At 36.5% G+C, this 26,127-nt stretch overlaps 2 long non-coding RNA genes across 2 annotated transcripts; one reads left to right on the forward strand and one right to left on the reverse strand.

Moving 5' to 3' along the window:
• Window positions 1–12,478: 12,478 nt before the first annotated feature.
• Window positions 12,479–14,158, reverse strand: LOC125238334. Its single transcript, XR_007178431.1, has 3 exons — window positions 13,859–14,158; window positions 13,561–13,749; window positions 12,479–13,402 (listed from the first exon to the last, which is right to left on the reverse strand). It is a non-coding gene; the product is annotated as an uncharacterized LOC125238334 (long non-coding RNA).
• A 3,774-nt stretch (window positions 14,159–17,932) lies between these two features.
• On the forward strand, window positions 17,933–25,379 carry LOC125238332. The gene is made up of 4 exons (XR_007178430.1): window positions 17,933–18,067; window positions 18,328–18,512; window positions 18,975–19,085; window positions 25,112–25,379. It is a non-coding gene; the product is annotated as an uncharacterized LOC125238332 (long non-coding RNA).
• Window positions 25,380–26,127: the final 748 nt, after the last annotated feature.

Consider the following 26,127-nt stretch of genomic DNA (forward strand, 5'->3'; position numbering starts at 1 on the left):
CATACGGCAGCACCACATGAAGCACCAAATACACGTAATAATTTGCAAGCACCTGCAACAACATTGCATGCAACCCATTATTCCAATAGTCGAGACCTTTTAATTCTCTCACTGAGATAGTTCAAATTCCGCAATTCTAGTTCAAAATTTCTTCACCACGTGAAATACGACACTACCACTTCGTTATCACTACAAATTTGCCCTCAGTACTAATAGTTCACGATCCAAAGTGCGTTTGACGAACTCAGTCGTAATCTTCACGGTACCCATAACATAGTATGCAATTTTCATCCTTAATCCTACAGCCGAACATGTTGAGAACTTGAATCCAGACCCAAAAACATAGGATTCCTCCAATACAGGCCCAGCATGCCCCCCAGCTTTTCCCGGCGTCTTTGAATTCACCAAAATAATTGGTAAAATAGTTTCCCATTGTTAATCACAGGTAAATTTGGTTAAATACAGTTCCATGAGACCTCTTAATTGTGCTAGATCATCGTTAGATTTGCTGTTGGTGTAGATGATATTTTACGCTTAAAGATTTCTGTATAAATAGTTATGTCAAATGTTTGAAAGATGATAAATTATGATGTATTTTCATGAGGTTGTCAGAAAAGAAGAAAATTAGTTTATGGAGTGGATGGACGGAGGATTTATTCATATAATTTTAACCATGAAACGCAAATTTACCGTCGTACACAAGATGTTTGAAAAATACTACACAACCTAAACCTAAAAACCCTATAAACCAGCCCAAGGTTTAGTATCTCTAATAATACCGAACTTAATGCAAATGGGTATTTTTTAAACTATATTTTTAGGGTTCCGTATCATAAAGGTACAAAAGGAAACGTTATGGTCCGACTCTGTCTGTCTGTTTCTCTAATATTAACAAGTTAACTTATCTATCTATGCTTTTCAGTCTACAGTTTTTACAACAGCAAATGGGTTTCAGCCTCCTAACATCAAGACTCACTTTTGCAGTGTCGAATTAGGAACTTTCTTTAATCCAATAGTAGTCTAACATTCGAATTGAATTTGTTCTTTTTCAAAAAACTCAAGACCTTGGAGGTTATTTTCTGCCTGCAGTGTTTCGCACGACCAACAAGTTAAATATAAACAACTTTTACATAGTACAGTATACCTTTATTAAATTAGTCTTTTGTCTTAGGCGTTAAACACTAAATACAATGTAAATTGGTAACTCTTAACAACAAGTGTTGATGACAAAGGCCAATTTGTAGATAGGTAGAGGTCTAGAGCATAGCATACAGGTACTTCATAGGAAAAAAAAAACAGTAGGACTAAGTCTACAAATTCCACCAGTATCGCTATAAATCTTCTTCGAAGTTGCCATACTCAGCGTCCGTGAACAGTTTATATTCATTTTTACGTAGTTTGTCACTTAAAATTAACATTATAATGCAACGTGTATTCCTGTAAAACGAAAACACACTTCTAGAACATAAATATCTTCAAACATAATCTTTCTCAAACGGTTATTTTCATTTTAATCCATTTTCAGCCGAATTAGAATCTTGCGTGGTTAAATGTTAGCACAACATTGTATAAATGGAAAGGTATTAAAGACGGTAAAGTATCATAAATAGGGGCATATTTCATAGATGTGTTCCACCTGTATTTCACTAGTCATCAGGAGGATCGTCCATGCATCTTCTGCAGCAGGCGCACTCATTTCCACATTTGTCGCAACACCATACGCAACATGGAATACACAAGAGATAAGGACAAATCATACCAAGAATACAACACATTTCGTTTACAACAGTTTCATAGGTCGTTCATTTCATTTCAACAACAATTTCACAGAGACTGTTCAAAGCTGTGCTTATGATAATGTGTTATTCGTTACTATATGCTTATAATTATAATATTCATAGGTCACTTGGCAGAAAATCATGGAATAGAGGTTAGATTTATTTTGTGTCAGCTTTTTGACAGTGATTATATTTTTTTCTATCCGGATGCTAGCAAATCTACCTATCAATATAATCATAGACTAAGGAAGTGAAATTCTATTATATTTGAATATAATCAAGAATATTATATACCATGGATATTGCGTGCCGAACATTACGTTGAAGCCAGAAAATTTGACCTTGAATTACGTCACGCCGGTCTTGCATCTCTTTCTTTAGGGTGTCCATGATTAAGCATACATTAGGGATATCCCGCGGAATTTGACGTATTACGTTTATACGACTGATTAATTTTGTAACTTATAGCCCACAAATGGTGTCGCCGGAAGACCAGCGCTGACTGTATGGTTAGCATTATGCTGAGGCGGGACCATTTCGTGGTAAACGATATTTTTTATATTATGTTTTAATAATTAAATGTTTGTATTTTTAATACCTATTGTAATTTACCACGAATAAACGATTTCTATTCTATTCTATTCTATTAAATTCAAATCCGATCAATCGTTTTATCACGAAAGTGAACATCCATCCTCACAAACTCAAAAAGTAAGGTACATTAGGGCAATTCCGAAAGTCGTCTAATTAGGAAAGTCGCATAGAAATCACCATTATTTCCGTCATATCAAGATTCCCCTTTCGGAATTATCTGAACATTTCTGTCATTCGGAATTACTCTAATGCACCTTACTAATTTGTCAACCGCCAATAAGGTCCATTTCTATACCACTCTGCAGTTACTTTGCCTTACGCCACAAAATACGGTACAGTTTTTACCAGTGGTAAACTACTGGGATTTTTTTTTCAGAACCGTTCCAGAATAAGAGCGTGGTGAGTGTTGCAACACGAGGCTTAAAATATAACTTTTCTTTTACTGACACCTGTATTTATTAAAAAATGTTTCAGTCACTTTAAACTATCACAATAATATTTTGGTAGTAACTACTGGGAAAACTAATCCCAGTAGCTATCAACCCCCGGTGTGGTAATTAACAATGTGGGGAAAATCCCAGTAGTTAGGACAGGTAAAAACTTGGTGGTAACTAGTGGGAATAGCCACAAAAATATAAGGGAAGTATTTGTCAATGGGGAAATAATGAAATACTAGGACGTTTTAAAAAAGTATCTTTATTTTTAAGCGCCGCCCCAAATCTCAAGGAAGGTGGTTCTCAATTCGTACGTATTTCAATTCTCTTCGCATGTATATATATATATATATGTATCTCAATTTAATGTTTATGCCACGATATCTCCGTCGTTACTGGACCGATTTTTAAAATTTCTTTCTGTGTCATAATCTTCAGGCTTAAAGTGCAAATCTGCAAATTGTCGAACGCTCTGAAACATTTCCTTTTATCGGTACAATCGACAGCCAACGCTGCCTCCTTCCTTCATCTTTTGGAACACTGAAAAGTTTAATATTATTCATGTTAATTGTAAAGACATAAACAATAAAGTTGGTATTATTATACTGTGATATGAACTATGAACATAGAAACCGTACCAAGTTGATAGATTTAGCTCCATTCAATAAGAGTAAATACCATGCAAGAAAAAAGATTGGTCACCCTAGTCGTAAAACCACACATAGCATTATTTTTCTTTAAAGGTCATATTTATCGTTCTAAACCTATTCGTGGGAATTTTGATATAATTTGAGACAATGAAAACAATATAATGATAAGAACTAACCAAGATTACAAGCAAAATAGCAGAAAATTTATTGCCAGCGAGGTTTATGAACATTTTGGTAAAATAAGTACTTACTTGTGAAATTTTACGTCGGATTTCGGTTTCCATTTACTTCCACAATGGTTCACTATGCAATACATAGCGCAGAACTTAAGTAAATCGTCGAAAAACGTTTATTTCGCAAAATAAATATCTGAATCGGTGAATGACTTTTGACAATTCTGACATATCGGGCATATTTTTTTATTATTAGTGTTCCCATAGTACGCAGGAGGTAAATACCGGAGAAATAAGGTTTTTGATTGAGTTTTTTTTCGTATAATACAAAGAAAAGTAAGTCAATTTGATTGAAGAATGTTTTATACGTTTTTTTTTAGTAACTAATCTGGCAATACATCACAGTGTCGGAAAGAGATAGAACATAGGAGTAAAGGTGAATGAACCTGGCTTCAACTCATTGGTCGGCACGCAAAATCCATGGTATATAATATTCTTGAATATAATCTTCAGGTCAACTTCAGGTCTGCACCCTTCATATACCAAAATACTCTTTCCGAACAGACTCTATTTGTTTTATTTATTTATGGGATAGATTCTATAGGGTGAGACGTCTAAGAGTATGCGCCTACGGGCAAATTTGTCGTCGCAAATATTTTGTTTCTCACATCCAGTATATGAAAATTTGCGTCGCTTATATGTGTGCGACTTTCATACTAGTTCATAGACTGATGGTAGAGTTTGGTCGAGTCAAGATTAAATAGTTGCGGCGACAAAGTTGCCCCCGGGCGCATACCCTAAGTGCGTTTTCACAATTTTCGCATTATGCGATCCGATATCGGATGTAGGAAGGATGTCAAAGTCAGTGGTCAAGCGCCTTTAAAATATCCTATATTTCGGTCGGTATTATCGGTCCGTCACCCAATATCAAATCAGATAATGTGGAAACGCAATAAATCGGTAAAAATATGATGCGGAAGGAAGGGTAGAAAGTAACACCATTATAAGTAAGTTAGATAATGAACGCTTCATTATTAAAATGATGGCCTTATATATACTAATTTACATAGTTTGTCTTGGATAGAGTTCAATCTAGTGGAAAATATCAATGGATTCAGATGAAATGTACCTTTCTATACTCATTTATTTATGCACTTGACTGTAAGTGATTGGAGTGTGTCTGCGTAGCGCGTTTGTTTTGTAAAGAAGAATAATGTGGGTACATTTCATCAAAAACTTAAATATTTCTGAAGTCCAGAGCTTGGTCTCGAACCCGAGTAGGTTACCTACTACCTACCCAGATTTAAAAGTCAAATACTGTAACCCTTTGGCTTAAAACGATGTGTCGCTAGATTCCAACATATCAAATCATATTTAGATTTGGTCAGGTACTCGATGATGTAAATAATTGTTATCTCACTGTAGATACATTACACAAACAGCCTCATACATAAATAACTCCAGAACTAAGAGGTACTAGAGAAGATGACTCACGGACCACGGTAAGTACGCCGTGTAGCAATGTAAAATATAGGTACTCAGTTACTTTTCTTTCTTACTTATTTATTTATGAATAAACTACTAAGAATACAGCTCAGTTCACGTTCACTATTACGTAGTTTGTCGCTTAATATTAACATTATACTTAGTGCAATACGTTTTTTGTAAAAACGAAAACACATTGTTACAACAAAAATATCTTCAAACTATTTTTTTCTCTTTCCGCCGCCGGTTCTTTTTATTTAAGCCATTATCATCCGAATTACAATCTTGCGTCGTTTCAATGAGCACAATATTGTAAAAATGGAAAAATGCCATACATGTGCGCATAGTTCATAACTGTAGGTATTGCACCTTGCTATTCACCAGTCGTCAGCAGGTTCGGATGTGCATTTTTGGCAGCAAGTGCATTCATTTCCACACTGTTTGCAAAGCCACACCCAACATGGAACACAAAATAAATAATACAATATATACGGACAAATAACACCAAGAATACAACACATGTCGTTTACGACAGTTTCATAGGTCGCTAATTTCACTTAAACAACAATTTCAACTGTGATTGTTCAAAGACGGTGCTTATGATAATGTGTTCATCATATCTTGTAAATAATACAGCTTCTAAGATAATTATGCTTATTTTATCATTATAATGTTCATAGTTCTTGGCAAAAACTTATAGTATGAAGATTAGAGGTAAGGAGCGAAAGCTTTAAGTATCAGAAGTGCACATAAAAAAGAAAAGATAGGTGGCGCTGCAATCGCAGGTGCATAAGGGTTTGACAATCTCTTAGCCTTCTCGGTAGTGTCCCCGCCTACGGAGCAAGAGGTCCCGGGTTCAAATCCTGATGAGAGCTTTTTTATTTTATCCTACTAATATCCTTTCCTGAATCATTTTATTTTTTTAGTATCTGAAATTTTGTTTTGTTACGACTTTTCGAAATTTCATTCGCAAGACTTACAACATTACCTAAGAATCCTAAGATGGGGCAAACAATGTAAAAGGGCTTAAGTTGATATATTTGTATAAATAAAACAAAAACTAAACACAATTAAACTACACAAAAAGAAAATTAAAATATAAAAAAATCAAAATACAAAAAGACCGCTGTCAGGATCGAACCTGAGACCATCTGCATACGAAGCCAGCGCACTACCACGGGGCTACGTCTTGACTTGCTCAGTTCGACGAAATCAACCTAGAGAAAAGAACGTCTAATGTCATGTCACGTCGCTGATCATTGAGCGAGAGCGCAACTGCAATTAAAGGGCCTCAGTCGGTTATTTTTTCTACTGTTCTACTTCGACAGACTTTCCTCCTTACCTCTATTCTCCCTGACTTATAGTATGGTATAGTGATGTATAGTGTCAGCTTTTTGACAGCGGTCATTTTTTTTCTACCCGGATGCTAGCAAATCAATTGATTAAAATTCAGGTCAAACTTCATAATACTCTTTGGTATTTGTTTGTCATCGCATTCTCACACTAAATATGATTTTGCACGCAGGCGGAGCGGGAGATATAGAAAAATCGTTCTCTCAAGGTAGTTATGAAATTTCTAGTCCCGCATTTAACTTTTTTTTTATCTTTTTAAATATTTTTTTTTATATTGAAAGTGTGATGGCAAACATTGTGTATAACTCGGGGAGTATGAATATTGCAAACTAGTCTTTAAATCACTCCGGCAAGCCGTCGTGATTTAAGTTACTCTCGTTAGTAATATTCAACTTCCTCCCCGTGTTGCGCAATGTATTTTACAGGGTACTTATAGGGCGGGACGTCTAAGTCGGTTAACCTTTATCTACTATATCATGTTCATAAATAAGATCACCAATACCTATTATATAACCTATGCAACTGAGAAAGTTAACAATAAAAATTATACAAACATGACGGAAACTACATTTATTCAGTAATTTTTACATTAGCAAACAGTCATTTAGCACCTTCGGCCCCGCAAGATGACTTAAGACGTCTTTCTATTACATCCGACGCTGCGGGGCCGAATCAATGTTAATACCATTTAGTATGGTAGGTACACCAATCTGTACAACTTTCGATATCCCAAAAATCTTGGCATTTTCGACAGTCAATCTTAAACAGGTTGAATAGCCATATCCAAAACGGGCAGAGCAATGCATATGGAAGAAGACACCATATAAGACCGCACAGGGGCATTTTTAAGACAATCAACAATATTTCATAGGTCAGCTACAAGTATCCTGTTGTTGCGTGTATGTTCACAACAAATTTAAAGACGTTTAGTTACACCAAGTCTGTTTCATTTGAACAACAATTTACAATGTTGATGTTAATAGTTTCATTTCCACAACAATTTTGTTGTTGTATATATAGGTATATTTCGGTCCAATAATAAAAATGAAGACAGTCTCTTGTGAGTTTCAGTTCACCAATTAGAATATCTGTAGAGTTATTCTAACAACATTTTTAATTCAGCAACAGGTTTGGTGTGGCAGGCATTGTTTTTGTTAAATAACGAAATTTCTATGAAAGCTTCATTTAATAATTTAATGTTTCATTTTGATGTAGTTAGTTTCAATTGCAAACGTTTCATAATCAACAATAAGCTGATTTCAATGTTTCATCTTTCTGATAACGTATAAATATTTCATTTCAACAACAATTTCTGTGCGTTACAACAACAGTTCTGATGGTACGTATTGATGGTAATGCTGTGTTTTGCACACAACATTACCATTATTTGTTTTACTTATAAATTAAACACGCTACATTCACTCCATCATATTCTTTTGACAGATTTCAAGGGGGATAAAGAAAATGTCAAGAGCATGGAGAATAGAGATAGACAGATTCTTCATGGTCAAGAGTAATAGGTCCCATACAGTACTTTATTTAGACTTTTTAGACACGGCGCCCTCTGCGTAGTTTTGCGCAAGTTTCGTGTATTATTGCCAGGGTGGCTAGCCAAATGGCACAATCGCTCACGAAACGCTCACGAAACGAAGCGCTAGTAGATATCTATCTCTATCGCGCTTGCGTATTGGCGCGACAGAGCCAGCGGCGTATCGCTTTCGTTTGGCGTCGGAGAAATGCCATTCGGCTACGGGGCCTGGTGTAGAGGAGCCTTAAAGCATAAAAATTAAGAATGGTCACCCCATAACTCGACAGGTTGTTGACATCTTTCAATATTTTCCATAATTTTCAATACAACTTTAATACAAGCCATGCATATTTTATAGCCAATACTTAAATATGTTGTGTACACTTTATCTGTACACAACAGCACCAGCCAGCCACAACAACAATAAATTGTCGTTTATCAAATTTTGACTGAAAGAATAGTATAATGTGCACACTTATACTTATGACCGTCCCTTATTTTTTTTGTCTTCCGTGTTTTATTTATTTATGCAATTGTTGTGGAGTCAGTTGCTATCGATGTCAAGACTTCTGGGACATGGATAGTATGAGTGATTGGAAAGATCTGTGATTCTTCTGAGGAAGTGGAACTTTCAAGATGTATGTAATTTTCTTGGCGCTGGTCCAGGTTTAACGCTGGTTATGATCAACTTGTGATCGTATCGGATACTAAATGTGTTAAATAACAGTGTGAGAGATCTGCAGTGCAGCTGTATACTGTGTTTTTGATTAAAATCATCAGAATATACCTGTGAATTGTATTTTATGGCATTTATCCTATCACGAAACAATAAAAACAACTTTGTTTAATATAAATCTTTTATTAGGAAGTTTTTTCCAAGTTTTATCTCTGCTCTTAGCTGTTGTATATGTTTTGGCGCTTCCAACAGGCCTACCCTATATACCCTATATACCTATTAAAGGGGTACTTTTCTGGACAAAAGGCTAGAGTACAATAGGTAATTGAAGCTCTGTCTCATACGGAAGAGCGGCGGACAGAGATAACTATGATAAGCTACGGAACGGATTGTACAGTCATTGAGCGGCTGAGGCGCGCAAAAATTGTTACACGCCTTGATAATGAGGCGTGTGCAGACTGCAGATACATGTGAGCACTTTGACCGCTCCGATATATATGTCGCAGTAAGATAGATAAAGCCCCCACTGAGCATGAAACTTACAATAACTTGCAGTAAGTTTACATACCTCACATTTGTAAGTTTAGAATGTAAGGTCGGAGAAATATGACAACAACATTCAACTTATTGGTAATTTGAAACTTTCAGAAAATTAGTATTGCTATATTATTGTAACATGACAAATGAAAACTAATATTATAATATTGCAAGGATGTTTTGATTACAAGTTATTTAAATGTTCATTTATTACATTGCTGCAACAAGGTATTAGCTATATTACATATGCAACGTTACAGCAACATTAACTTTTAAACATCAAGTTTTCAATGTTACTTCAATGTCTAAACTTAAAGTTTCCCAAATGTTCAAAATCAATATTACTGCAACTGACCACTTGAAATATTGGTTTTATGCAGTTGCTGCAATATCACAAATTAAGATTTACTTCAATAAAACCTTTTGATATAACCGGTATATTTATTTTGTAACATTACAGGTAATTATAAATACAATGTCACGGCAATTGTTTTTTTTAAGAATTAATTTCTCAATGTTGCACCAATTTTAAATAATAACGTTTATTAAACATTTAACATCAATATTGCAGTCATTGACCGTTTTAAATATATTTTTTATAATTTTGCTGCGTTATCACAAATTGATATTTCCTTTAATTAATCTATTTTAGAATCTATAAATATTACCCGTATCAAAATAGCATAACATCAGGGCAAATTATAAACACAATAGATGTTTTGAGCTATACCTATTAGATTTTTCAGATTGTTTTTTTACTGCTCGGTGGGTAGGTATTAGTGCGTTTTCACAATATCCGATTCGATATCGGATGTCGGACCGATATCCCATACATTACCGGCGCCATCTTGGATTTTTTCTATTGAAATCCTTCCGACATCCGATATCGGATCGGATAATGTGAAAACGGTCTTAGGGTAAGTTACATCAAGGACGAATTTCATTTCAAACCCCTACACCTTTTGAAAGACCTATGTTGGATATCCAACGACTCCATCACGAACCACTCAATAGATTCATCCCCAGCAGCATGCAGTTTATTACTTTCCATTAAAATCCTTCCGACATCCGATATTCGGATCGGATAATGTGAAAACGGCCTTACGTGTGCACCCTGGCAGGCATTAGTATGGTCGAGCGATGAACGATGTTGATGTTTTATCTTATCATTTATCGGGCGACCATACTTGCCTCCCTGATACGTAGCATAAAGTTTCCCAAATGTTCAAAATCAATATTACTGCAATTGACCACTTGAAATATTGGTTTTATGTAGTTGCTGCAATATCACAAATTAAGATTTACTTCAATAAAACCTTTTGATATAACCGGTATATTTATTTTGTAACATTACAGGTAATTATAAATACAATGTCACGGCAATTGTTTTTTTTAAGAATTAATTTCTCAATGTTGCACCAATTTTAAATAATAACGTTTATTAAACATTTAACATCAATATTGCAGTCATTGACCGTTTTAAATATATTTTTTATAATTTTGCTGCGTTATCACAAATTGATATTTCCTTTAATGAATCTATTTTAGAATCTATAAATATTACCCGTATCAAAATAGCATAACATCAGGGCAAATTATAAACACAATAGATGTTTTGAGCTATACCTATTAGATTTTTCAGATTGTTTTTTTACTGCTCGGTGGGTAGGTATTAGTGCGTTTTCACAATATCCGATCCGATATCGGATGTCGGACCGATATCCCATACATTACCGGCGCCATCTTGGATTTTTTCTATTGAAATCCTTCCGACATCCGATATCGGATCGGATAATGTGAAAACGGTCTTAGGGTAAGTTACATCAAGGACGAATTTCATTTCAAACCCCTACACCTTTTGAAAGACCTATGTTGGATATCCAACGACTCCATCACGAACCACTCAATAGATTCATCCCCAGCATGCAGTTTACTTTCCATTAAAATCCTTCCGACATCCGATATTCGGATCGGATAATGTGAAAACGGCCTTAGTGACCGGCGACACCAGAGCGTCGCGTGTCTCGGGGCGCGCAACGGGCGTCCGCGCCACGCCGCCTCAGTGTAATTCAAAAAACGTCTCCTCAGTACATTTTGTATAGGAAGGACGTAAGGCAGCGTTCCCACTTATGCGTCGCGTGTCTCGGGGCGCGCAACGGGCGTCCGCGCCACGCCGCTTCAGTGTAATTCAAAAAACGCCTCCTCAGTACATTTTGTATAGGAAAGACGTAAGACGCGCCCCAGGTGGCGTGGCGGCGGCGGGGCGCGCGCCGCGCCGCTTGGCGGCGCGCCTTACGTCCTTCCTATACAAAATGTACTGAGGAGACGCTTTTTGAATTACACTGAAGCGGCGTGGCGCGGACGCCCGTTGCGCGCCCCGAGACACGCGACGCTCTGGTGTGGCCGGTCACTAAGACGCGCCCCCGGTTGCGTGGCGGCGGCGTGGCGCGCGCCGCGCCGCTTGGCGGCGCGCCTTACGTCCTTCCTATACAAAATGTACTGAGGAGACGCTTTTTGAATTACACTCAGGTGGCGTGGCGCCGACGTCCGTTGCGCGCCCCGAGACACGCGACGCTCTGATGTGGCCGGTGCCTTACGTGTGCACCCTGGCAGGCATTAGTATGGTCGAGCGATGAACGATGTTGATGTTTTATCTTATCATTTATCGGGCGACCATACTTGCCTCCCTGATACGTAGCGGCGTGTGCATCAGTGGGTTCGGGCCAAGCCACGTACATACCACATAATATTGTATCGTCACTACTTTAAAAAAAAACTTGTATCTTCGTCTGTCAATGAAAAGAAAATTGTATTAAGTATGTATGGAATGCATATAGACTTACTGTGTTTTAACTTTGAGAAGCAGGGTGAGATACGAGATTTTTTCAAAGTAGTGACGATATATTATATTGTGGAACTGGTAAAGCTAGGAACATATTATGGGTCTCGACCGCGGACGCGATCTGGATAATGATTATACACTGAATTGTGCAAACTATCGATTGTCGGTCATGCACGTGCAATCGCAGACGTCCGCGCAATATATTCCTAGCTTCATTGTGTGATAGCGTTCCCTTAAGGGCCACTTGTACCACCCGCTTAACTCAAGGTTAGTGGACTGTCAAATTCCATATAAAATGGTGGGTTAACCTCGGATTTTCGGTGGTGCAAGTGACCCTTACTGTCATTTAGGTTCAGGTTCCCAATAGTTGGTACTCTTATAAGATGGTGAAGGGTACCGTTTAGGCCTGGCTAATCAGAACAACAACAGCGTTTCCAATAGGATTTATTAAGACAACACAGAGCTATACACAAGTTTAGACGTTTAGAATCTGAATTTATATTTTCGTTAGTCAGACACACAAACACTGCTTATTCAACAACAACTACGAACAATATATTTAATCTTATAATTAAATCTTAAAACCCTAAAGACTAAAACTAACACAAGCAGGTTATAACTAAATATAAAAAACCCCCTCAGATCCCCTGCCTCCGGCATAGACCCAAGAATGCTTGCGGCGTTTCCCCTTTGCATCGCCAGACTCAACCTCTGAGCAAAGAAGGAACCCGCTATTTGGTCCCTCGAGACACCTGTAAGGCGTTCCGACACCTTTTTAATAAAATTTTTGGACAAGTTTAGAAAAATAGTCTTTATGTATTAATGTGGTCTAGTAACACTAATGCCATAGGTGAGTGGTATATCTTGTACACTGTCTTTGCTTACACTGAACTGCACTTTCACTATTTGACGCGATGGTAGCGGGTGTACCAAAGACAGTATTATAGTTGAGATTTTATTTGTTGAATTTATTTAGTCTTCACATTAACAACTCTTTCTCTAAGGCCCACATGCCCTCTCCTGTTCTTCGATGGCCCATTGTTGGTTTTTATTTGCATATTATTCCCATAATCACAGGACACGGCAAGGAAGTGAAGAAGTGGCAGCATGGGCACACATTGGGCAGACACAATAACATCTCTGACAAAGACCACTGCAGGCTAGCATGCACCGGGCCCAGGATTGAGTGGCGTGAAGAGCACTGGTAAAGAATGGCCTCATTCGTCATGTCCCTCAGCCACAAGGATACAACAAAGAAGAGAATTATTCTTCTAAAATTTACTTCTGCAGCTCATTAATTTCCATTTTCGACTCTGCTACTTTTTCAACCGGCCGCTTACATTTTGGTTTACCTATAACAAAGTAATGTTTTAGAATAGTACTGCATAAAAACAAAAAAAAAATTGTTCACAAATTTTTCTAAGTCCTTTTGCTATACTCTGACCGTGTATAATAATACATTTATTGAGAAACAAATGTCAGTGTTTATCATATAAAAAAATGCCCTCACCATGATTTGAGCCTGAAGCCTTAATTAAGCACAGGGTCACTACACTGCCGAGACATGTCATATTAACAAATAACAACCGCTACATGAAGCAGAATATTTTCTTGTTCTCAATGAGGCCGGCTGCCTTAAGACCATATTGTCACAGTCTTAACATGCTTCCCTCAAATCCTCAATCATTCTGTGAATCCACTGCAAAATAGAAGAGGTAGTTTGATTAACAATATTATATTAATTAAACCTGAAGTTTGGCAATATGCGTACAATTCATACTAGAAGAAAGAATATGTTTCATACGTACATAAGGTATTCTTTGGAGGACAAACAGGTGTTTTTTTTAGCTTAAGAATAGTGAAAAAACCAATTATGTACAATAATATAAATTGTAAATAATGTCAAAGAAAAGATTCTGACATTATTTCAGTGTTGCCAGGTCCAATTTGAATAAAATCAGAAGACACGTGTCCTAAAAATCAGGAGACATAAATAATTCGTCACTACTTTAAAAAAAAACTCATATCTTCGTCTATCAATGAAAAGAAAATTGTAGTAAGTATGTATGGAATGCATATAGACTTACTGCGTTTTAACTTTGAGGAACAGCGTGAGATACGAAATTTTTTAAAAGTAGTGACGAATTGGCTCGAAAGTCATAGATTGATAAAGCCTGAGAACCTAATAAAGAGAGAAATATAATATGAGAACTATTCTTCATACTAAACTGCAATGTCACCCCATACATCAGAATAAACAGCGCCCTCTTGACAATAATAGTCATATATTTCTGGTCAGGCTTTAGTATTATTATTCGATAACTTTATTTTCACAATTATTTGCAACATTTACATTAATAAAATTATTTAAAGAAAATTATGGCCAAGCAAATACTGTCGTTTAAAAAAGGCGCCTAATTCAAATTTTCTATGGCACAATAAACCTTCGCCCATGTTTCAAATTTGGCGCTTATTTTAGTATTTCGTAGTCAACTAGGAATCCTTATAGTTTCGCCATATTTGTCTGTCTGTCTGTCCATCCGCCCGTCCGTCCTGGACTGGAAACCGCTGAAATTTGCTTTTGCTGAGATGCAAAAATAAAAAGTGGAAAAAATAAATAATAATATAATATAATAAGTTTTATTAGGGTTCGGTTGCAATCTGTCATTTTTACCAGTAAAAGATAGGGTCTAAATAGCCATGAAAAAATAATGCCATGACATGAGGTGGGGTCCGTAGCCGTACCCTTCCATTCGATCTTGAAAGTCATTTTTTTTAGTTTTTCGTAAATAACTCGTAAACGGTGGCCCACAACAAAAAAATATGTTGAACAAAAACTATCTACATAAAATTTCCTACAAGAAAGGTTGTGTACGTTTTTTGGATAGGATCAATATATAAATGGATAATTTAGTAAGAAAGTTTTTTTTAATCGATTACATGCTCCGTTTTTCGTCAATACCTCGTAAACGGTGGCCCACAGCAAAAAAATATGTTAAACAGATAATATCTACATAAAATTTCCTATAAGAAATGTTATATAGGTTTTTACGCTAGGATAATTTTTTTAGTTGGAAAGTATTTTTAAATAGATTACATGGGCCGTTTTTTGTTGATAACTCAAAAACGGTGGCTCACAGCCAAAAATAATGTTACACAGAATTAATCTACATAATATTAAAAAAGTTTATGTAGATTAATTCTGTATAACATTATTCTTGGCAGTGAGGACCCTGGGAAATTTTTGACGCCGCCTTTTTTTTTTTTCAAAATGGCCGACTTTACGTAGAGTGCTCAAATTTTGGTCGTTGAATCTCTTAGCGGCCTTGATTCGAATGAAATTAAAAAAAAATTAAAAATGCTACGAGTGTGAGAAAATTGGCCACTTTTATTTTGTATGGCAACTTTTAAACCGTAAGAGATAGCCGGGGGGTGCTCGACCAAATGTCATACAGGTCTCGGAGTAGAAAAAAGTTGCATTAAAAAAAAAATCAAAATGGCCGACCTTTTTTTTTAATAATTTCAAAATGGTCCTAGTGCGCTGAGATTTGGCACACGGGTGGAAGGTTGCCTCAAAATTTATATTCAAAAAGAAAATCTTGAAAAATTCAAAATGGCGGCCTTTGAGGGCTAATTGAAATTTGTATGGAGGTTTGTCTTTTAATTACCACAGGTCCGTAACGGTACAAAGAAGTGAAAAGTGCTAAAACAAATGTTATACAGTCACCTCAGGTCCACTAAATAGCATTTTTAAAAAATCAAAATGGCCGACTTTTTTTTTGAAAAATTTCAAAATGGTCCGAGCGCACTGAAACTTGGCAGATGCGTGTACAGTCGCCCAAAGATTAGTATACAAAAACAAAATTTTGAAAAATTCAAAATGGTGGCCTTTGAAGACTGATTGAAATTTGTATGGAGGTTTTTTTAATCCCCATAGCTCCGTAACGGTAGGAAAAAGGTTAAAAGTACTTAAACTAATGTTGTATGTAGTTAGTTATCTGAGGTCCATCGAATAGCATTTAAAAAATTTCAAAATGGCCGACTTTGAATTGTTATTTTTTTATCTTCGGTCCGAGCGCGCTAAAATTTTTCACGTGGTAAGAACGGGGTCCAAAAATAGGAATGAGAAAAATTTTTTTTGGAAAAATCAAATGCCCTCGGGCCCCGCGCACCTTTAAAAAACTAGTCCATTTATATATTGATCCTATCGAAAAAACGTACATAACCTTTCTTGTAGGAAATTTTATATAGATATTTTCTGTTTAACATATTTTTTTGCTATGGGCCACCGTTTACGAGTTATTTACGAAAAACTAAAAAATTGACTTTCAAGATCGAATGGCAGGGTACGTCATGGCACCCACCCACCCACCTCATGTCATGGCATTATTTTTTCATGGCTATTTAGACCCTCATGTTTTACTGGTAAAAATGACAGATTGCCTCAAGAACCTTTTTTGGATTTTTTTACCACTTTGCACGGTTCTGGCGCGGTGAAGAACCCGGCCAAATTATCTGGCATGAACACTATACGACTTCTGAGGAACTCTACTTTCACTTTTTAATAATTCCAGGTTGCCTCAAACACCTTTTTTGGGCCCAAAAAATTAAATCTTTAATTCATAGCTCGATAAAGCCCCACTCCCCAGCTGCCAGACTTGCAGACCTGATGTGGGTTATGATTGGAGAAGCATCTGAGCACCTTTCCAGGTTGCCTCAAGGACCTGCTCAAAAATCCTGCCAGCTCTTGGACCAAAACGCAAACTGTGGGATGTTTTATCTCGCAGTTAATTTATTTATTGATTAGCTATACTTTAGTTAGACATTGTTAAACAGACCCTAAATATTTTTAACGTCGTCAAAAGATTTTAACAGTGTATTCCTGACCACTTTTAGAGACTATATTGTCATGTACCTACTTATACTTTTTTGGACATCGCTTAGCTTCAGAGTTACTATCAATTGAAAAAAAATCTAATTGTTAGGCTTCCCACAGACAGTCTTAAAAATTCATAATCTTAAAAAAAAACTTGTATGCAATCTGACAGTTCAAACTGACACTGACAAGACACTGACAGATCTGTCAGTGTCAATTGCATACAAATTTTTTTAAGATTATGAATTTTTAAGACTGTCTGTGGGAAGCCTTACTCAGTAAAAAAGATCTTTTTAAGGGAGTTGATGCCACTATGGAGATTAGTTTCACTGAGGTTTCACTATCCTCATTGATAAATGTCAAAAAGTGAAAAGTAAAATCTTTCAAGAATTATGTTTTTAGAAAAAAAGTTAAAACTCGTTTCAAGAATTATGTTTTTAGAAAAAAAAAGTTAAAACTCGTTTCAAGAAAAACGAGAAGCGAATTATATTATGCTGGGTCGAAACTTCGAAGCACGATTTTGTACTGAAAAACGTCATAAGTATAGTATATTCAAACTTGCATTATCATTTAATACATTATAATTATTTTATTTGAGATGCTTTTACACTTTTACTCCGTGTTGAAAATAAATCACAATAAATATTAAAAGATAAACATTAAAACATACAAAATAATATTTGTCAGTAATTTCTAAATCCTTCATTGATCATTTCACGTAAATTAATATTTTCTTCTTTGAATACCTACACTTATAAATTATATGCCAGAGACTAATTACTAAGGGGGGTTTCTTATGAAATACAACTTATATGTATATACCCGTCCTAGCGAAATCACGATATGCATTTTCGCCACTGACGGTGACGCAACTAAATAATATTATTATGAAAGTTACGGGCTCTGAATATTATAAATATAATTTTCCCTCTGTTTCTGAGAACGGTTTTAGAGTTGGCAACCCCGGACCGCGACGCGCCGCGAGCGACTGAAGGACTTGTATCCATGGTCTGGAAATAAATTAAAAAAAAACGGCGGACGCCAATGCCGCCATCTTCTATCGTGTCGTGCGTGCTGTGCTGCTGTGTGAACTTGGAAATAAATCCGCTAGCTGAAGCTAGCTGACCGGATCGGAAAAATGGTGAGATTTGCTATTTAATTACCCATTTACAGCCTATGTGGCAGTTAACTATTCGATAGCTTATTGAGTTTATTGTGGGACTAGGTTGGTTTCTGGCGTTCCCACTTAAGCGTTGCGTGTCTCGGGGCGCGCACTGAATCGGCGTGAATCCCCAAGATATCATATTACAGAAAAAAGGCTCGCCACCGGACTACCGACATGGCGCATTACGCGATTTATTTTAAACATTCTAATTCAATATAATTTTTCACTGTGTTCAGGTTCAGGGTTCTTTTTGTTGCCCCATGCCCCATCATCTGCCGCCATCCTGGACAAGTCGGCGATCAATAACAGGACCCGGCCTGCGAGCAATGGCCAATGAAGTCTATCCCAGTGCCACGTCATCAAGTCATCACGCAGTCGTCGGGTGCAAATGACGCGGCGGATCTTTCTCAAGCTTAGAAAGGTAGTTGTGCATTTATACGTCTATTTTGATTCCCTTTTCGACTGTCAAATTCCATATGAAATGGTGGGTTAGCCTCGGGTTAACCCTCCATTTTCGGTGGTGCAAGTGACCCTTAGGTATGTAGTCAGTTGTGATTGCTTGATATTACAACTTGACAATAAAAAGCCGTCGAGAGTACAATATTTGTATCTTATCTACAACATTTATATTTGTATTTTATTGTGTACCAAGTATAAAAACGTCACGTAAATAATCCAAAATGACCCTTTGATAGTCCGAGCTCAGCTTAATTAACCTAAGAGATGTGTAGCGTTTGCGTAGCATTTGATATTTGGGTGCATTTAATTGCAAATTATTTGTGTGTGTTCATAAATATTCCTGGGTTTTCTCATTAACTGTTTCTGCACCTCCCTCCCTGTTATTTGCACTTGTTTTATATAGCCCACGTACCGGACATTTCAGATGGTTGTGGCCCAGAGCCCCGCTACTTCGTGCCAGGCCATTCTCCAACTGCAGATCCATGTGTCATCGCGACAGTGCACTCACTCACCTTGTTTGGCCCGATGGAATTTGGTTAGCTTGCACATTTTACCCTTCTCTTCATTTATTTATTTCTGTATTTTTATTCAGTAAATACAAAATGTCGGACAATGACAGTAGTGATAACGAGAGCAAGGAGATTGACAAAGCAATACTTAAATAAAAATTGCCTTTAAAAATAATCTGCCATATTTTTAAACCCAATTTCTATTTAAGAAGTCTCATTGAAATTTATAATGATCATATGAGTTGACCTTGATGTCAGTCGACACGTTTTCATTTAATTTCCATATCAGCAAATCATTCAAATTCGTTTTGAGAGTTTAAAAAGAAGCTGATTTGACTAGAAGGAAAGTAGCCTATAATAAGGATGTATTGATAAATAATCATCTCAACCTCACATCATTTTTAGGGTGCTGTAGTCAACTAGGAACCCTTATAGTTTCGCCATGTCTGTCTGTCCGTCCGTCCGTCCGCGGATAATCTCAGTAACCGTTAGCACTAGAAAGCTGAAATTTGGTACCAATATGTATATCAATTACGCCGACAAAGTGGTAAAATAAAAAGTGGAAAAAAGTGTTTTGTTAGGGTACATGTAAAGTGTGTCGCTTAACACATTGGACACCGCGTACCCGACAATCGGGTACTCGTAAACTTTACTCAGATGCCGGCATACCCGATAGTCGAGCAAGAGCTATAAACCTTCACGCGACGCCAACGTACCCGATAGTCGGGCAAGCTTTGCATCTTCGCTACCTCAGGGCTGCCACTGACTGTCTTCTGATTATAATGTACTTATGTGGTCGAAAAGTTGGTACAGTTGATTATTATATTTATTAATTCACTTTGTATTTCTATTTACTTTACCTAATGCGATTACAAAATAATAATTCTTATTAGTTGGTTACGTTAAATCGCATACACGGGTATGTATCAATAGGAGTTAGAATTTTCGTAAATCGTACAACCTAATTTGTGTTTACGAATATTTAAGAGTGATAAAGTAGGTACTCATAGGATTATTTTAGTGAAACAAAATTCGGAGAAAAATAAACCAAAAAATTCAACTAAGAACCTAACAACATTCTAATTTCTAAGCGGCAGTTCTCAGAAAAAGACAATAGGTAAGTCATAAAATAGCAACTGCGTGGAAGCAAAACAAGTAGCTTTGAATAAAATATTAAATAAATAAATAAATATCTATTTGAAGTTAGCGACTCGGGTTTTTCACACTGGTCACGGTGTAAAATTTGCAATCTGAGCCATTCCGTAATGGTTTGTGATGTGCTTTGGACGTTGTTGTGTTGTGTTAATTTTTATTTTGACGACTATCGGCTTGTTTCTGGACAACTGTGACTTCTGCTTTCTTACTGGACTTTGTGGTTTTGCCTCTGATTGGAATTGATAATTAATTTGGTTGTTTCTACTACGACGATGGCGAATGCTCGTGGTCCTGATGACATTGAGCGAGACTTAATAAATATATTCGGCGAGGATGCAGTAGTTGATGAGCACAACTCTCAGCCACAATTACGCGAAGAGGAGTTAACTTCACTGTTGAATTTAGGAATTTCGTACATTAGCAATTTTGATTTTCGATGTCATGTCTTTCGGAATTTCGTACTTAGAACATTTGATTTTCGACATTGTGCTACGCACTCTTTCATTTTATGCACGTATACGAAAGTTACTTGGCACAGCCCTGAGCGTCCGCCGCTTGCCCGACTATCGGGTTCGCGGCGTCCGGCATTGAGTTGCACGTCGTTGCCCGACTATCGGGTACTGTCGGTTTCTGGGGTATTGTTCGAAATTTAGCCTGGTTGCGAAAGTGTTAACTTCAAAAGTGGGTAAATCCATTCTGCTAAAAGGTTTATTTTATATAAAATGTAATATGATCTGAAAGATAATTAACCTTATAGCAAAATGGATTTACCCACGTTTGAAGTTGAGCGACACAAGTGGGGACTGATTTTTTTTTTCATTCCAACCCCAACGTGTGATATATTGTTGGATAAGTATTTAAAAATCAATATGGGCTTACTAAAATCGTTTTTTGATAATATTAATATTTTCGGAAACAATCGCTCCTACAGGAAAAAAAAGTGTGTCCCCCCCCCCCCTCTAACTTTTGAACCATAATATGTTTAAAAAAAAACCGGCCAAGAGCGTGTCGGGCCACGCTCAGTGTAGGGTTCCGTAGTTTTTCGTATTTTTCTCAAAAACTTCTGAACCTATCAAGTTCAAAACAATTTTCCTAGAAAGACTTTATAAATTTCTACTTTTGTGATTTTTTTCATATTTTTTAAACATATGGTTCAAAAGTTAGAGGGGGGGGGGGGGATGCACTTTTTTTTCCTTTAGGAGCGATTATTTCCGAAAATATTAATATTATCAAAAAACGATTTTAGTAAACCCTTATTCATTTTTAAATACCTATCCAACAATATATCACACGTTGGGGTTGGAATGAAAAAATATCAGCCCCCACTTTACATGTAGGGGGGGGGGGGGGGGGGGGGTGCCCTAATAAAGCATTTTTTTCCATTTTTTATTTTTGCACTTTGTTGGCGTGATTGATATACATATTGGTACCAAATTTCAGCTTTCTAGTGCTTACGGTTACTGAGATTATCCGCGGACAGACGGACGGACGGACAGACAGACATGGCGAAACTATAATGGTTCCTAGTTGACTACGGAACCCTAAAAACCGGCCAAGAGCGTGTCGGGCCACGCTCAGTGTAGGGTTCCGTAGTTTTCCGTATTTTTCTCAAAAACTACTGAACCTATCAAGTTCAAAATTTCATATTTTTTAACCATATGGTTCAAAAGTTAGAGGGGGGACGCACTTTTTTTCCTTCAGGAGCGATTATTTCCGAAAATATCAATATTATCAAAAAACGATCTTAGTAAACCCTTACTAATTTTTAAATACCTATCCAACAATATATCACACGTTGGGGTTGGTTTGAAAAAAAAATATCAGCCCCCACTTTACATGTAGGGGGTTACCCTAAAAAAAACATTTTTTTCCATTTTTTATTCTTGCACTTTGTCGGCGTGATTGATATACATATTGGTACTAAATTTCAGCTTTCTAGTGCTAACGGTTACTGAGATTATCCGCGGACGGACGGACAGACAGACATGGCGAAACTACGACTACGGAACCCTAATATAAAAAAAAATACTAAAGTAGAACTTTATAAAGACTTTCTAGGAAAATTTGTTTTGAACTTGATAGGTTCAGTAGTTTTGGAGAAAAATACGGCAAACTACGGCCGGAAAGCGTGGCCCGACACGCTGTTGGCCGGTTTTTTTTAGACTTTACTCTTGTTACGTAATTACGTATTTACTCTTGTTACGTAATCTTATACTATTAAACGAGCAATTCTTGTATATTTATTTATTTATTTATTTATTTATTTATTTATTTATTTATTTATTTATATATACCGACGATCTTGGAAACCGCTCTAACGATTTCGCTGAAATTTGTTTTGTGGGGGTTTTCGGGGGTGAAAAATCGATCTAGCGTAGCCTTAGATCCCGGAAAACGCGAATTTTCGAGTTTTCATGAGTTTTTCTTTCGCATTTGTAAACGTAAAATATGGTCCTTAATTTCGCCGCGCGCGCATTGATTCCGCTTAGCTCAGTCGCACGAGGTCGGTCTAATGTACGCAGATAGATCGTAGGTGTCAGGGTTTCGAATCCCGGTCAGAAATTAAGTTTTTGTTTTTTGTCTTTTTTTTTGTTTTTGTATTTATAAGAGTTTTTTTTTTATCTAAAGACGTGATATATTAAAATAGAACCGAGCGAAGCTCGGTCGCCCAGATTTACGTATAACGTACAATATGTACGTATGATGTTTATGACTGCACCTATAGGGGGAAACGAAATAATGGGCTTTGATTGTATCGGTACTCATAGATAGAATCTACATTATCTACTTTTTTCTTATGGAAATTGACGTACAAATGCCTTTTATTATGTACGTATTGAAAAAATCATTACAACTTAGTAATTTTATGTACTTTCAGTAGTTCCGCATTCCACCTGAACCTTATGAGCAGGGAGCGTACTTTTCGTGCCGATTACATCAATTTGACGTCACGCTCCATATAGGGTGATCACAAATTGTATCATTGTTAATTATTAATCATTAGTCATCAATATCATTTTAAGTTATGAATTTATTTGCATGGTAATGAATGCAAGAAGGATGGTGTGCTTTACGTTAGAGAGAAATTCTCTTTTCTACGTATTTATTGTAATGTGTTGTTAACAATACTATTTAATTAAATTTATTTATAAAAACAAATCAAATAATTTTATTCACGTTTCACATTTCAAGTAGGTATTATTTATGCCACATGTAAATGGACTACTGTATTTGAAGTAATTTGTATATGATTAAAATAATTGACGAGTAATGATTAATAATTTACAATAAACTATTTGGGATCACCCAATTTGGAGCGTGATGTCAGATTAATGTCATCGGCATGAAAAGTACGCTCCCTGCTTATGAGCTATTATGTCAGGAGGTGTACAGGTAAGTGAGACGGAGATATGTCTCTTCCACGCTCAAAGCCCATTATTTCGTTGCCCCCTATACTGGCCTCCTAAAGCCGAAAAGCGCTATCTCAAACGGAAATCCACAGATAACTTATAAAGTACTAGCTTTTGCCCGCTGCTTCGCTCGCGTTAGAAAGAGACAGAAAGTAGCCTATGTCACTCTCCATCCCTTCAACTATATCCACTTAAAAAATCAATCACCACGTCAAATCGTCAACTCGTTCACGTCAATTCGTTCGAATTCGTTGCTCCGTTTTGCCGTGAAAGACGGACAAACAAACAGACACACACACTTTCCCATTTATAATATTAGTATGGATCTATAACTGACAGTTCCATTTCCAAAATCATTTGGTTTTGAGATAGCGCCACTCGGCTTAGCGGGGCAGTATAGGTCAGCAATTCCCGTCAACTTTGTACAATGCCACGTCAGCAAATTTTAATTGATCCTATTTTGTTACCAACATTTTGTAATATAATTCGACTTTCGTAAGATATATACAGGATAATTTTTATAATTAAGAAAATATAGATACTAGAGAACCCTAATGACGAAATAAAACTTAATAAAATCTCAATTTATCAACAAAATCTTGGTAACAAAATAGGAATTAATAAAAACAAATTTAACTTTTCCCTTAATTTTTGTATAAACTTTTCGAGAACTGCTGAGGTACAGTCATAAACATAATACGTACATTTAGTTGCATTTCATTAACATTATGGTGCCGCCTCCGCAGAGTAGCACACAAATCAGCTTCTTTTTAAGTTTGCTAATTATGGAAATAGTAGGAATTTGTGTTTAGTGACGTCACGGTCAACTCTTTTAGCATGGTGCATTGGGGTAATTTCGAAGCACAGAAATGCTCGGGTAATTTCGAAAGGGGAATATTGATATGATGATGGAAATAATGGTGATTTTTCTGTGACTTTCGAAATTACCCTAATGCACGCTATCAGACATATTCAATAGAAATTTGATTTAAAAATTACTTTTGCGAATGTGTTTCTTATAATTATCTAATGCTTCATTTGTAATTTTGTATGGTATAAAATATTTTAAGTACAGGAAAATTCCATGTACAAAACCACAATTGCAAAGTATCCTCTTGAAGACTTATCAGTTTCTAAGAAATCGTCAGACGTATTGGAGACTGTGCAGGATGCGAGCTCCAAAAGCGCTCAGGCAAATAATAATAATAATCATACATACATACATACATACAATCACGCCTGTATCCCATGAAGGGGTAGGCAGAGCACATGAAACTACTCAAGTTTCAGTGCCACTCTTGGCAAATAAGGGGTCGATAGAAAACGAAAGTGTGACATAAATAGTGTGTAATAAACGATAGTGTGTAATAATAATCAATAAAGTTAAATCATACAAAATATCATAAATCCTTCATCTCATCAGCGGCAAACTCATGTTTCACGTGTACAATCAGAATTATAGATTTAATGAATTTAATTTTTTGCAGGTATGTCACCTGAGGCGAGGAGTAGGTGCGTGTGCGAACGGCCTTAGTGACGCCTCTACAGCGCGACGGGTGTATTCTCCTCAAATATGAGAAGGAGCTCGGGTCCTGCGGGCTCTTAACCGTCGTAGTATTCACGCAGTGTTTTAAAATAGTGTTTGTGTGTATTATGATAACATATGTTCAATTCAAATGTCTAACACTACATAAGTATACATATCATTTTTCATTAGTATGGTGCTGTTTTTGCGGTCTGAAGAAAAACTTCAAATAAAATAATTATGTTGTCTGTATATCCATGTTTTTGTTTTACAATCAATGATTTTTGTGTGAGGTAGTTTTTAAGTTTGACTTTTTCGTTTCTAGTTATTTTGATCATACATAATCATTAAAATTATGCTGGGAAGTATCTGTAAGCTGCGCACGGATCCGAACCTGTCGAGCATACTCGCGCGCGAGCCTTTGGCTGTCGGATTTTGGAGAGAATCTAGCTTGTTTCAATCGAATCGCGATCGAATCAAGCGAGATCTCTTTGAACCGGCAGCTGGCAGCCGCACGAGGCTCGCTCAGGCTCACGAAGATTGCAGAGCACCTTGCGTGCAGTTATATTTGCGACGTCCTACCAACCACAAAAATCACGTTCCCTGAAATATCCCTATGAAATATTGTGTGAACGGTTCACGAGTGACTTGCACAAAACGTGCATCTAGTAAATTGCAGCAATATTATTATTTCACTAAACGAATAAACTGCCAGTGATTCGTTGACACAACATACCAAATATAACCATAGCAGAAGTTTCAAATGAAACATTATGAGAGCTACTTTTAGGTACATTACAAGTGTAACTTGCAAGGAACTTCACAAGAGTTATTTAAAGCAATGTTACATTTGTAACTTATTAAAAGGTATCTATGAAAAGTTAATACAATATAAAACTTCAAACTTATTGGTATATTGTAAATGTAACATTGCCGTAATGAATAGCGTGTAAGTTACGTACAAGTTGCATAATGTGC

The sequence above is a fragment of the Leguminivora glycinivorella genome, chromosome 23, assembly GCF_023078275.1.
Source record: "Leguminivora glycinivorella isolate SPB_JAAS2020 chromosome 23, LegGlyc_1.1, whole genome shotgun sequence".
NCBI lineage: Eukaryota > Metazoa > Arthropoda > Insecta > Lepidoptera > Tortricidae > Leguminivora > Leguminivora glycinivorella.